This window comes from Eptesicus fuscus, chromosome 10, assembly GCF_027574615.1.
Source record: "Eptesicus fuscus isolate TK198812 chromosome 10, DD_ASM_mEF_20220401, whole genome shotgun sequence".
In the NCBI taxonomy this organism is placed as follows: domain Eukaryota; kingdom Metazoa; phylum Chordata; class Mammalia; order Chiroptera; family Vespertilionidae; genus Eptesicus; species Eptesicus fuscus.
The window spans coordinates 39916811-39929948 of NC_072482.1; positions in this window are offsets into that span (position 1 = coordinate 39916811).

Genomic DNA, 13138 nt, shown 5'->3' on the forward strand with positions numbered 1-13138 from the left:
TTTTCCCTTTCACAAAAAAGGATTAAACAATCTAATTACTCTTTCATTGAAGCGTTGTCTGAAGTCCTTGCACTTCAGTCAGTCACACAGCACTGCAGGAGACTGGAGCGGAGCCCAGGGCTGGGTCCCCAGGTCTCAGGCCAGAGCCAGTCACTTCCAGAAGGCAAGGTGCCCTCTAGCTGGGGATGCCCTGCCCTTGATTCTTCCAGAGGAAGAGTTTGGAAAAAGAGGAAGGAAATAGGGGTGGGAAATGTTACTTGAATTGATCAGTTTGAATTCTAATAGGGACTGAGGCCTGAGGGATCAGATGAAACACAGCTGTTCACAACATTTGAACAGCTCTCTAAAAGCATTATTTCTCCTGATTAATACAATGTTAAGAAACATTCTCCTTGAGGTCTCTATTTTAAAACATTATCTTCTGGAGATACAAACATGAGAAAGGGATTGCCTCTAGTATAGTAGTATTGTTTCTTCTTTTTTCCCTCCTTCCTCCTTCCTTCCCTCTGTCCCTCCCCTCTTTCCTTCCTTTCTCTGTAAAATAATGTTATGAAGTCTCACATGTTAAATTCTTCCCTACATCTAAAATTAGGAGAAAAACTGACAGCTGTCAAAGGGGAGGATGGTGGAGGGGGGACTAGATGAAAGAAGGTGAAAAGATTAGTCAAAGAACAAATAAATATGTATAACCCTTAGGCACAGGCCATAGTGTGGGCGGGTGGAGCTGGCTGGAGATAGGCAAGTGGGGGAGGGGAATGGGGACATCTGTAATAGTGTCAACAATAAAAATAAAGTTAATAAATAAATAAGTGAAAAATAATTTGAGAGAAAAATTTTAAGGGAAAAATTTAAGAGAAAAACAATTATCTACCTTTCTGGGTTCATTCAAATTCATCTTTCAGTTTCTGGGACTGAATGTGTACTAAGTGTTGTTAGGATCATCTTTTTAGCTTCATGCTTTTGCAGATTAGGGGATACTGCAATTTCTTTTGGTCACCTGAGCTTGATAAGAGGATCCCAGGAGCCAATTGTGAGTTCTACTTCTACACTTTACCTAGACCTTCAAACAATTACTTAATTGCCAGTCTTAGGTAATTAGATACCTCTGTTTTGTAAACCTAACCTCTGGAATATTAGACTAGAAAAAATGCACTTTTATTTTGTTTGCAATATACATTACAATGTGTCTAGCACAATTTTCTCTCAACTTAAATTATCCCAATGTTTCAAAGAACCATATTTTTATCTGGCATGTTCTTGGCCTAATCATAGAAGAAATATGTTTATTGCTTACATAACCATGTGAATCAGGCATGGAAAATACATATTAAATTATCTAATTCATCTTTATGCCAATATTGGATTATTCCCCAAAGTCCATTGGTCTATGTTTTAGACTTGTTACATGATTCACTAATAGAATTTAACCAACATTATTTTTCTTTGAGAATTGACACAGATACCTTTCTGCAGTAAATGCAATCTTTGTTAATATTTACTGATTATATAAAGAAAGTATAAATAATGCCTTACATTTTATAGTAATTCTCAGTGTGTATATATAACTTCCTTTAATCTATACCAGTGGTGACATTTTTTTATCTATTATGTAGAAGATAAATATTAATGTGTTAGACTATATAGCTTTCTGGCTACATAGTAACAAGTATTGAACAATTTTTCTATTTTTTCTTGTTGATACAGTGATGAAATTACAGTAATTTTTTATTGCCTTTTACCCGACTACACGCTCCATGAAGATAGGGATTGTGTCTATACTGTTCTCTGATGTCACACATGATTCTTAAATCAGAATGTTACTCAAGATAAATACGTTTTCAATTATGTGTATACAAACATACATATATATATATATATATATATATATATATATATATATATGTAGAGAGAGAGAGAGAGAGAGAGAGTAATATGCAAATTAGGCCGGGATGCCATAATGGGTCATGACTGGACAGGAGAAGGTTGCGCGCACAGGTGAGGCCCTGAGCGGACACGAACAGGAACAGGGCGGGGCCTGGCCTGCAGCCTCCGTGGCCGATGGCAGGCCCTGAGAGGAAAGGGCAGGCCCGCCCACAGCCTCCTGGGCCAATCGCAGGGCCGGAGTAAAACTTTGACAGCAAGTCCCTTCAGTGTAATTGGGCATTAGAGGCCCACAGAATGATCATTTCCTTTTCTATGAAACACATAACTCAGACACACTATTTACAATTAAATAAGTTCCATATATTTTGACATTTTACAGTCCTGGAAAGTTACATATAATGATCAGCAATTTGAGAAGATGAAAAGAATTTTTAGGCTTTTAAAGATGTAACTAATTTCTGTCTAGAAGACACACCAATTCAAAAAGTGATGGTTTTATTGTCCTATAGGACATTAGCCAGATTGTATCTAATTTAGCAGTTTTACTAAGGCTTTCATCCTTGGCAATCTCATTTGAACAGTATTATCATCCTGCCAGTCCCTTCACTGAGTTAAACAGAACTTTTGCATCTGCTATTATGGATTTGAATAAGAATTATGTATTTAACACATGCAAAATTTTATTTTGACACAATAAAACAAAAGATAATTTGATTCTTCCCTGGAACACAGAAAAGCACAAACTTGAATCATTGGTGTGGCTTAGGTTAATTTTCCAAATATTGTTAATAAAATTCATGTAGGGATCTTCACAGAGCCAAGAATTCTCTCTTTCAGGCATACATATTCAGCATCTCCAAGGAGGAGGCCTGTTATTCTGTGTTTTGTTTTGTTTTGTTTTTTAATACTCACCAGAGGATATCTTTTCACTGCTTTTTAGAGAGAGTGGACCGGAGGGAGAGGGAGAGGGAGAAGGAGAGGGCCGGCTCGTGGCCAAGGGCAGGCCCTCGCCAGCAGTCCTGCCTCTGCACATGAGCTGCAGAGGAAACACCTTTTCTGACCGCTCATTGGCTAAGCTCCCCTTATGCTACTTGCAGTGTTCTTGGTAACTTGCCTAATAAGAATCCAAGAAGGTGATCTAGGGTTTTTCCACCTCACTCCTGGAGGAAAAAACGAAGGACTGCTGCTGGAGGGGCTAAGAAATGTCATATCCTGCCCTGGCTGGTTTGGCTCAGTGGATAGAGCCTCAGCCTGCTGACCGCAGGGTCTGGGTTTGATTTTGGCATGTACCTAGGTTGCAGGCTCCTCCTTGGCTGGGGTCCAGGTCAGGGCTCATGTAGGAGGCAACCAATATCTGTGTCCCTCTCACATTGATGTTTCTCTCTGTCTTTCCCTTTCTCTTCCATGCTCTCTAAAAATCAATAGAAAAATATCCTCAGGTGAGGATAAAAAAAGAAAAAAAAGAAATGTCATATCCTATGAAAGAGACATCTTGAAAATGCCTAAAGAAAGTTGTCATTTTTTCCTGGTGAAGGGACTGGAGTCCGTGTTGATGAAAACACCTTGGCGGCTGCGGTGGCCAGCAGTGGCAGCAGCAGCAGGGTGATGGGGGCAGCGCCTTCTCCTGATCAGCCAGATAGCCTCCTGCAGAGGGAGGTCTGATGGCTTAGGCTCACAGGGAGTGGTCTAAGCCATCAGTAGGACATCCCCTGAGGGCTCCCAGACTGTGAGAGGGGGCAGGGTGGGCTGAGGGACCCCCTCCCCACAGTGCACGAATTTCATGCACCAGGCCTCTAGTGTGTGTGTGTACACACCCATGTGTTGGCATCTCTAAGTGTGTAGGTATCTATCTATCTATATCTATATCTATCTATCTATCTATCTATCTATATACACACACACATATATGAATACATATATGTCTATGCATACATACACACATACTCATATTGTTTAGGCTGGCCCATAAAAGGAGATAATAATGTAACAAATGCATGAAGCATTTTAAAGGATTGCTATGCAACATCATTCTCTGATTTACAGTTTAAGATCATAATGCAAAAAAGAGAATGAATGAAAACACACTTAAAATGCTTTGCCATCAGTCCTCTCCCTCCATTCTCCCGCAATAACACTCTATTTTCCTTTCCTCCTTGTGCCCCTACTCTGTGTATTCCCAGCTTCTCCCCTAAGCTCATCTATATTGTTAGGAACTGAAGACAATAACCTAAAACGGGCCCTTGTTTTCTATACGTCAGAGACAGATGAAGACCTGGTTACTATATAGAGCCTCCAAGTATCAGTATCCCTTTTGCAGCTCCACACTTAACCTTTAGTTCTTTGAGGACTTTTAGAACCCCTGTTTATTTCTGTTGCAACAATACAGTTCCCTTAATTTCTGAGATTCCTTGTTGAACCGTTTTATAGGATAACTGTAACCCTGTCATTTTCTCAACTTAATTATGTCCATCCAGCTTTGCTTTCATGTGACATCATTTTTAAAATGCCCGTGGTGTTCATTTATTTAGATTTTATTTATATCATTCCCACTTCAAAAAGCAATTTGGGAAGTTTCATCATTGCTGTTACTTGCTGAACACATCAGCACAGGTCTGTGTAAAGTGCTTTCTTGATTTTAATTTCAGAAAGATGGGGGAGAGGGGCAGGGAAAGGCAACATGAGACAGGCAGCAGATGGACTAGATTGAGATTTTTGGGTATAACACTGGCCATGGACTATGTGGGCTTAGGAAAGTGATTTGCTTCCCTCTGTGACACAATTTTCTCATATTCAAATAGGAATAAAAATGTTAAATAATTTCATGTGGCCGCTTAACCATGAAAAGTGAAGTTTTTCATAACAGTAATGGTTAATGAAGAGGGGATAATTGAAAATGTAGGCATCCGGTTTATTCATGCTACTAGCTTGGAAGTTTCAAGTGAAGGTAGCTGGATGTGATGGAGGTACAGTCATGGAGGTCTGTATCATACTGGCATGGACATCTGCCAGCTCCCCTCTCACTCTCCTCCACCCTCGGCCGAATCAGTGTGGTTTCTGTAAAACTCAGCTACAGACAGACTTTCAATTCCTTCCATGTGGTATCTATTCTATGGGAGGTAAGAGTAGAGGAGGTTGTCCTTAGAGCTTTTGCAGTGAGGAAATCATACACTGGGACACTGTTTCACCAAGATGAGTAATAGGGTGATGGGACCCCTGCTCACCAGGAGACTATGAAACAGGATTACTCTCTCTCCCAGACTTCTTTACTGAATTGAATGCACCCATAATTCCATTTGAGTAAAAAACAAATTTGCCATGCCCCAATCATTTCTGTTTTAATCATACATCTTTATAGATTGGGAGAGAAAGGGGCATGGTTGTAGAGGAAGAAGTTTAAATCCATGCATCTCTCTTAATGGGCCCAAAGAGATGTGCAGTTGACTCTTGTGGGGAAGATCTAGAAACCTTTATTCAGGTTGCTGTCTCAAAGGAGAGGGGTGCGCATAATGAAGAACTCTGGAAAAGATGATCTGGGGCTTGTACCTGAAGAAACTCTAAGACCTGAAAAACACTGGTTATTTAAGTGACAATTTTAAATGCCCACTGAGATCACTGAGATGCCATAGAGTTCAAAGAAAATTGTGTGCATATTTTTATCTCTTCATCAAAAACCTAACTTCAAGTTATAAATTGCTCTGTCATTATTACTTATAGCTATAGATGCATGCATATAGATAGCATGTAGCTACATTGCAAATATTATCTATCAAAATGCTGTCACTGGATTCAACGCAGCAGTACCAGTGCTCTGTAAACCCATGTGTATATGGACAGAGCAACTTGTTCAAGGAGGAGGAGCTAGCTCACCTTGAGACACATATACCAAAGCTATCAGTTCATGACTTGTCCCAGCTATGGCCCTGTCAGAAGCCCAAAGCCAGAAAACAATGGCCCAGAAAGCCAGTCTTATGTTTTAGTGGTATAAGGGTTCCCTCCATCAATGCATAGTTTTGAGATTTACAAAGATTGCCTTTAATACTTCTTCCTCACTCTCTCTCTCTCTGTGTGTGGCCAAAGATTCACTCTCTCTAATGCACCAATATCTGTGCTTTGCCAAAGTTTTCCATGTTTCATACCTCCTCTAGTAAAACTTGTATCAAATATTTGAGGTCATTGGTATGTATATTAACAAATCAGATGTAGTGTATAGTTACTAGGTGCTAGGCATTGAGCTAAAAGCTTAAATTCTTATCCCTCTAGTTCCTCATAGCAACTCTTCAAGTAAGCATAGCATTAGTCCTACAGATGTGAGAAGAGAGTGTTAGAGAGACCGATGTTTTGCCCAAGATAACAAAGGCATAAGATGTAGTGGCTGGACTCATACTCATACTCATGTCTGCATAATTTCAAAGTTAATACTGGCAACCACCTTCTTTAACTATTGTATTACTTATTATTATACAATTGTAAGGACAATGTCAACATATGAATAAATAAGTATGAGAGGATATCTAAAAATAATTGACAAAACATATGTTGAGAATATCCATTCTTGTTGACAATTGTGGAGGAGACAGCATATCATCCTTAAATACAAAGTCTCTGGAGTAAGACTTCCTGGTCTCAGACTTGTCTGTACCATTGTCTGGGTGTGATATTGTAAAAATTTTCTTCACTTATTTTTTCCTGTAAATTTTTTTAAAAAATGGGAATAGCATATTTGAGAAAATGGGAATCTACCTATCTACCTACCTACCTACATCTATCATCTATTCAATTACACGAGGAAATTCTGAATATTAAATGGTTTAATGTAAATGCAACACTTAGAATATATTTCTGGCCTAAACAAATGTTATATGTTTTCTTACAAACAAATCAAAACTAAAATATACACTGATGTAGATTCCAGAGTCAAGAATTTAAGCTCCATAAAAGCAATCACTTTTTGTGTCTCTTCATTTGGCTTCTCTGAACTTAGAACAATGCCTGACACAAAAGTGCTCAGAAAATGTTTGTTACATAAAATAATAAGTCACTTTAGACTGAATATGCAAAAAAGAAAGGAAATAAAGCAATGCCAAATGCATGAAACTAGTAAATCCAAAGTAATGACAGTATAAATCATTATAGTTTTGAAATTCAGTTTAGCAAAATATTTTCAAAGGCACAAAGCAATGTATTTTAAGCAATATTAAATTACTGAGAATTTTTATAAATGAAGGAATTTTTGAAAGCAAAAATAATGAAATAATGTGTTCATTTATGTGTTACTTATAATAGTAACAAAATGAAAAAATTAAAACAGTCAAATTTTCTAACACACACACACACACCAAAAAACAGAATTTTAGTATAATTTATTAGAATATTGCATGGCCATGAAGTATGACCTATGTAAAGTATATGTTGCAATATTGAAAAAGCTATAAAAATGTAATTTAAAGCAGATGTAATTTATATTTTGTTTTACAGACAATTTTTTATTCTTTGTAATAATAAATAAAACTTTGTTTCAGATTGAAAGACTAAAATTACACCCTTTTCCTCCAACCTCCAGCTCTTTATTCCAAATTTGAAAAGAATACCTAAAGAGTGTTTACTTTTTTATTTTCTTTTTAAATTTTTATTTTTCTTAAAAGGAGAAAGAGTTGAAAAGCTACAGCATGGTTTTAAAACATGAATCTAGCATGACTTTTCCAAAATTTATTAAATTGCAACAACAATGCTAAAAATTTCTAGAGTTTGTGAAAACTAGCACTTTGTTGTTGATATATAACCTTTGACTTGGTTTTTCTGAGAGTTTTGCAGACAGGTCTTGTTGAAGAAGACATTGGCTTAGGTTGGAAGTGAAGAAATGACACAAAATCTTAGATATTTATCAGTCAAGGAATTCCATTTAAGTGTGATTCCCCAGGAAATTACAGCTACTTAATAATGAGCATGGAAGGATTTACAAACGTTGACTGTAGTGAGACATCATAACTTCTGAAACTATAGCTCAACTTGAAACATTGAAGTTTAATTTGGATCTGCTAAAATATACATTTTGAGATGTCATATTTTTATTCATTTGTGTTCTAATTTTTGTGTTATTGTATCTTATATTAACCAGAATGCTAGATTCCACATTAAATGACATTTTCCCCAAATTAACAGTGATTTTTCAAGGGTCAGAATAAAGGGAGAGGAAAAAAAATAAAGACTCTCTAGCAGATTTCAAACATTCTGAGGCATTTCATATCAATTTTAGAGGTCCATATACTATATCAAGTATTTTGCTTTTTTTCATTCTTGGTTATATTATTTTAAGGGAATAGAAAGTGTCCTGAAGAGCAAATTCTTCCCCTAAAGTTTAGATAGAAGATTGACTTTTTAAGGCCAGATTCTTTGGTCTGACGTCAAAATCCCTGTTGGTTAGGCCAGTGGTCGGCAAACTCATTAGTCAACAGGGCCAGATATCAACAGTACGATTGAAATTTCTTTTGAGAGCCGAAAACCGACTTCTGCGCATGGGCCACGAAGTTTCAATCGCACTGTACGTGCGCGCCCGCATGTGGTATTTTTGGAAGAGCCACACTGAAGGGGCCAAAGAGCCACATGTAGCTCGCGAGCCGCAGTTTGCCGACCACTGGGTTAGGCAAAACCTTTAGAAGATCTTACAAGGGCACATAAATCATTGGAAAAGTCTGGGATAAAACTGGATTCAATTTCTCCTGACTTTGTCTTTGCTTGATTTTTTAAATTGTGTGAGGACATTGCAGGGGCAAGTGCAGAAAGATCATTAAATTTTATATATATATTCCTCTTGTAGAGAATTACTATTTATCACTAACTTGGTGGACCAGATGATGTCTCAAAATTTCAAAACACTGACAAAAACACATTATGGCTGCCAATTTCCTAAACCACCTTGTCATCATAATTTTATTTTCTGATCAACGGCTCAGAGAATTTTAATGGGAAGAAAGAAGAAATAGAAACCAGTGAGGTTTTCTGCCCTCCTCTTGTTCTGGTTATGCCATTGGAATTTGTGTGAACGTTTCCTTTCTGATGAAGTGTTGGTGACTGAAGTGGGCATTACACATAGTTTCCTTTTGTTCTAAGATTACACACAGGGTCATTAAAACCTGATCTAGACATCAAATGGAAGCCACAATGACTGCTGACATACTTCTCAACAAGAATACTTCTTATAAGGAAGTCAATAAAAATGATTAGAATAAAACATTGTAAAAATGAAAATTCACCTGACCCTTTAAATAGGTTTAAAAAAAGGGTGATTTAACAAATTAATAATTTCACTAATTACAAGTTTAACTAATCCTCATACCTTTAAACTAAAAATATAAAATATTAAATAAATTATATTAAATATACCAATATTAACATGAACTAATAATTATTTTCCTATAAATGTGAACATTTATTTCATTATAAATTTCTAAGATTGTTTAATTTTTAAAATATTTTTATCAAATTCAGTGCCCAGCAAACTATGGTTTATGTGCCAAATCCAGCCTCTTTTTGTAGTTTTTTTTAACATAGACACGCTAATTCTTGTACATATTACCTGTGGCTACATTCATGCTACAGCATCAGTGTTGAAAGACCATATGCCTGCAAAGCCTAAAATATTTACTGTTTTTCCCTTTGCATGAAAAGTTACCACTCCATGGTCCAGTTGTTAAGAATACACTATATCATCCCCCTATTTCAGTCTTGTCCCAATATAGATTCTATTACAGTACTTGATATATTAACTTAAAGAAAGGATAAATTTGTTTTTATTATTTCATAAAATTAGGGAAAAATTGGTAGAAAATAATACCAGGGAAACTGGGTATATATGTGAAAACACTCTCTGGATGAAATAAAAATATCTGACCAAAATGTCTTTCCTCAGGAAATAAAGTACTTTTCTTCAGGATGAACATTTTCCTGTTTTCTTTTTACTTTTTATTTTAAAGTAATTAAGACAGTTATTCTTAAGCTGGAAAACTAGAAAGGAGGCTTTAGCATATACTTGTAAGAAAAGCAATCCCTTCTCAGGCCCCAGTGACCTTGGGATTTTTCTGTAGATTCTGAACACTTGGAAGTGGAAGAAAAACATCTCTTAAATATTTAACTTAAATAAAACAAATTCTAGTTGCAACCAAGAAGGATATGCTAGATATTAAAATATTTCAAGATGACTCCCTATATAAAAATTTATTCAAATTTATATTATGTTTCTGCTTGCTTTGTGCCTATTTTTATTGATATATTTACTCTGTCTATAAAGACTATGCAGAAATTTACTCTAAGGTATTTTGTATTATAACTCACTTTTTAGTACAGTCTCATTATTTGCTTTTATAATATAATATATAGGTTAAGGGACTTAAAAAAATAAAATAAAATGGTAGAAATATCATCCTAGCCGGTGTGGCTAAGTTGGTTGGGCATTGTCCTGTGCACTGAAAGGTTGACCATTTGATTCCTGGTCAGGGCACATGCCCAGGTTGTGGGCTCGATCTCTGATGGGAGGCATGCAGGAGGCAGCTGATCAAAGTTTCTCTTTCTCCTCCCTTTCTCTCTCTCTAAAAATTAATAAAAAATATTTTTAAATGGTAGAAATATCAGCATGATTTTATATTGATGAATAAAGTTAGAGAGAGAAAAGAGAAGGACGGCATAGTGAAGTAAAAAATTGCCAGCCACAGTGGTATCCTTACGTAGGAAAGAAAGAACAGGATCTAGAGAACGAATAGAGGGAAAGGATTTTTGAGAGATGAATGGATAGTTTATCTGTGGTGCCAGGTGGAAGGCAGATTATGTCAGTGTAGATGGTACGGGAGGTTGGTGGTTAAAGTCTGTGATAGTTTTCTTCCGATGCTTAAATTTTGTCAAAGAAATATAAAAGAATATCACTGGTTCAGAGTGAGTTTTGGGATAGGATTGCTGGAGACTTGAAGAAAGGGAAGAAAAGTAATATAGTCATATAGAGGAAGAGTGAATAGGCTAATGAAGGAAATGTGCACTTGAAGTTCACAGTCACGAAAGTAAAATGAGAACAGTCAGGACAGTTAGATGTAGTGGGAAACTAGATAGAGAATTGGATTTGAGGAGGGACATGGTTTTGTTAAGGGAGTGCAATGAAGTGAGAGAAAAAGGAGGAATTCAGAGATATAAACAAGTGGATGATTATATTAAACCATGGGATTTAAGATAAGTAGAAAAGAGAGAGAAGATATCAAGATGAGGGATTGTAAAACAGTAGTAGAATCAATAGATTGGAGATTCCAGTATGTCCTAAATATTTGGAGTCAGTAGAATAGAGGAAATGAGATAAAATGGTAGAAATAGGTGTTCAGCAAATGACAATCATAAAATTGTGATGATAAAGGAATTGCAGGTATTAGCACCAACAAGGACTAGGGTGTGACCATGGGTGGCACTGGTAATTATGGAAGTATGGAGGACAAGATCATTGTAGGAGAGGAATTTGTGGAACTGGGAGACTAAGGTGTTAAAAGGAGGAACAACATAAATCTTGAAACCACAAACATATACCCAGAGATTGATAATGAGCTGGAAAATAAATTCCTGGAAAAAATATAAGGAAGACATTGAGAAAATTGTGAAGGAACTACATGTTGCCATAATGAGAATTTGTGAATGATATAAATGGAAGATACGAGGTTTAAAACAGACTTGGAGAAGGAAGGGAGAATGGTCTGAGAGCAGCAATGAAGAGCAGAGATGTCCACTTCCCTTCCAGTTCCAGTGGGACAAGTGCTGTGGTAGTAACAACAGACACCACTAGTGAGAGCTATAGGAGAACTAGGGACCTCAAGGAAGAACTAGGGCTTTTTTAGAGCCAGATGGAATTCTGGGAAGAAGTAGAGGATGAAGATTTCTCTATTGCTGTGTGTTCAGAGGGTTCAGTAGAGTGGAACTGAGGGGAATTGAGGGGAACTGAGGGGTGGGTTAAGGAGAAGCAAAGACTAGCAGGCAGAAAATGAGTTGCCCCCCACACCTGGGGCTTCTTGGGGTTACTGAATTTTTAAAAGACCTGAAAGTTTGAAAGGATTAGTGCCACTCTGGCCAGGCTGTGATTTGTGTAGGGGTTGGGTGGTGGACAAAGAAGGGTGAAGTGTGAATGATGCCCGACTCTTGATGGTGGGGTTGAGAAGGTTGGGGAAGATGGCTTCAGTTTGCCTCAGTGGGAGTGGACCACTCCTGCCTGAGGTGAAGAAAGTTCCTGACTTCAACTCTTGACCTCCATTGAGCCAGGGAACGCATTTACTGACAGTGTACTCACTCCTGCTCAGTCTCTGGGGTGCAGCAGTGAACTCGGAGAAAATCAGTTGCTACTCAGAACATGTGAACACTTGAAAATGAGTTCTGAAAGCCAAGGGGGCTTGATCTTAGCCTCACTCCCCATAAATTGCATATTTACTCTTAGCCCATTATTATAAGATAAATGAACTATAAAATGGCTTTTGTAAAACCTGTTTATTTTCTTGCTATTCACAATTCAAACCGCCCTCCAAAAAACCACCCCATAAAACAAAAATTACTATTGTATTTAGGAAGTGTGGAGAGGAGCCACTTTGGGGAGGACAGCCTTGCCCCTGGGCAGCTTCCTTCTCCCTGCCAGACCCTGTAGAGATGCTCAGCTGAGTTCATGGATAAAAGCAGCTCTGTTGTTCACAAACTTTTTCTTAAACGAAGGCAGCAGGCACAGGTGGCCTGCACACGTTTCCCTGGGCACTGAAAGAGTATTTTCCTAGTAAAAAGATTAGTGGCAAAGTAGAAATGTGATTACCCAGCTTCTTTTCTACTTTAACAGTCCCCTGCCTAAGCAAAGAAAAATTCATGGAAAGATACTTTGCATTTGATCCTGCTCTACGTTCCCAACTCTATTCTGTGTGTTTTTTTAATTCCTTCTCCAGATAAAATATAGATTATTTCAACTGCCTGTATTGTCCCAACATCTTTCTGTAACTATCTGAAATGCTGAGCAATGCAAAGTTGATTTTCATTTTTATTTCATAGCTTTCTTATATTGTATCCGATAATACTATTATTGTGGACAGATTTGGCTACATCCAATTATGAGCCATGAAAAATATTACAACTATTAGAAACAAAATATTAAAGTCTTTTAAATATTTTTATCTTTAAGTGTTTCTTAAAGCATATAGTAATTTTCAATATTATGTCTAAATGATGCTATTTTGAGTACTGGCCTCACGTTTTATCAGAT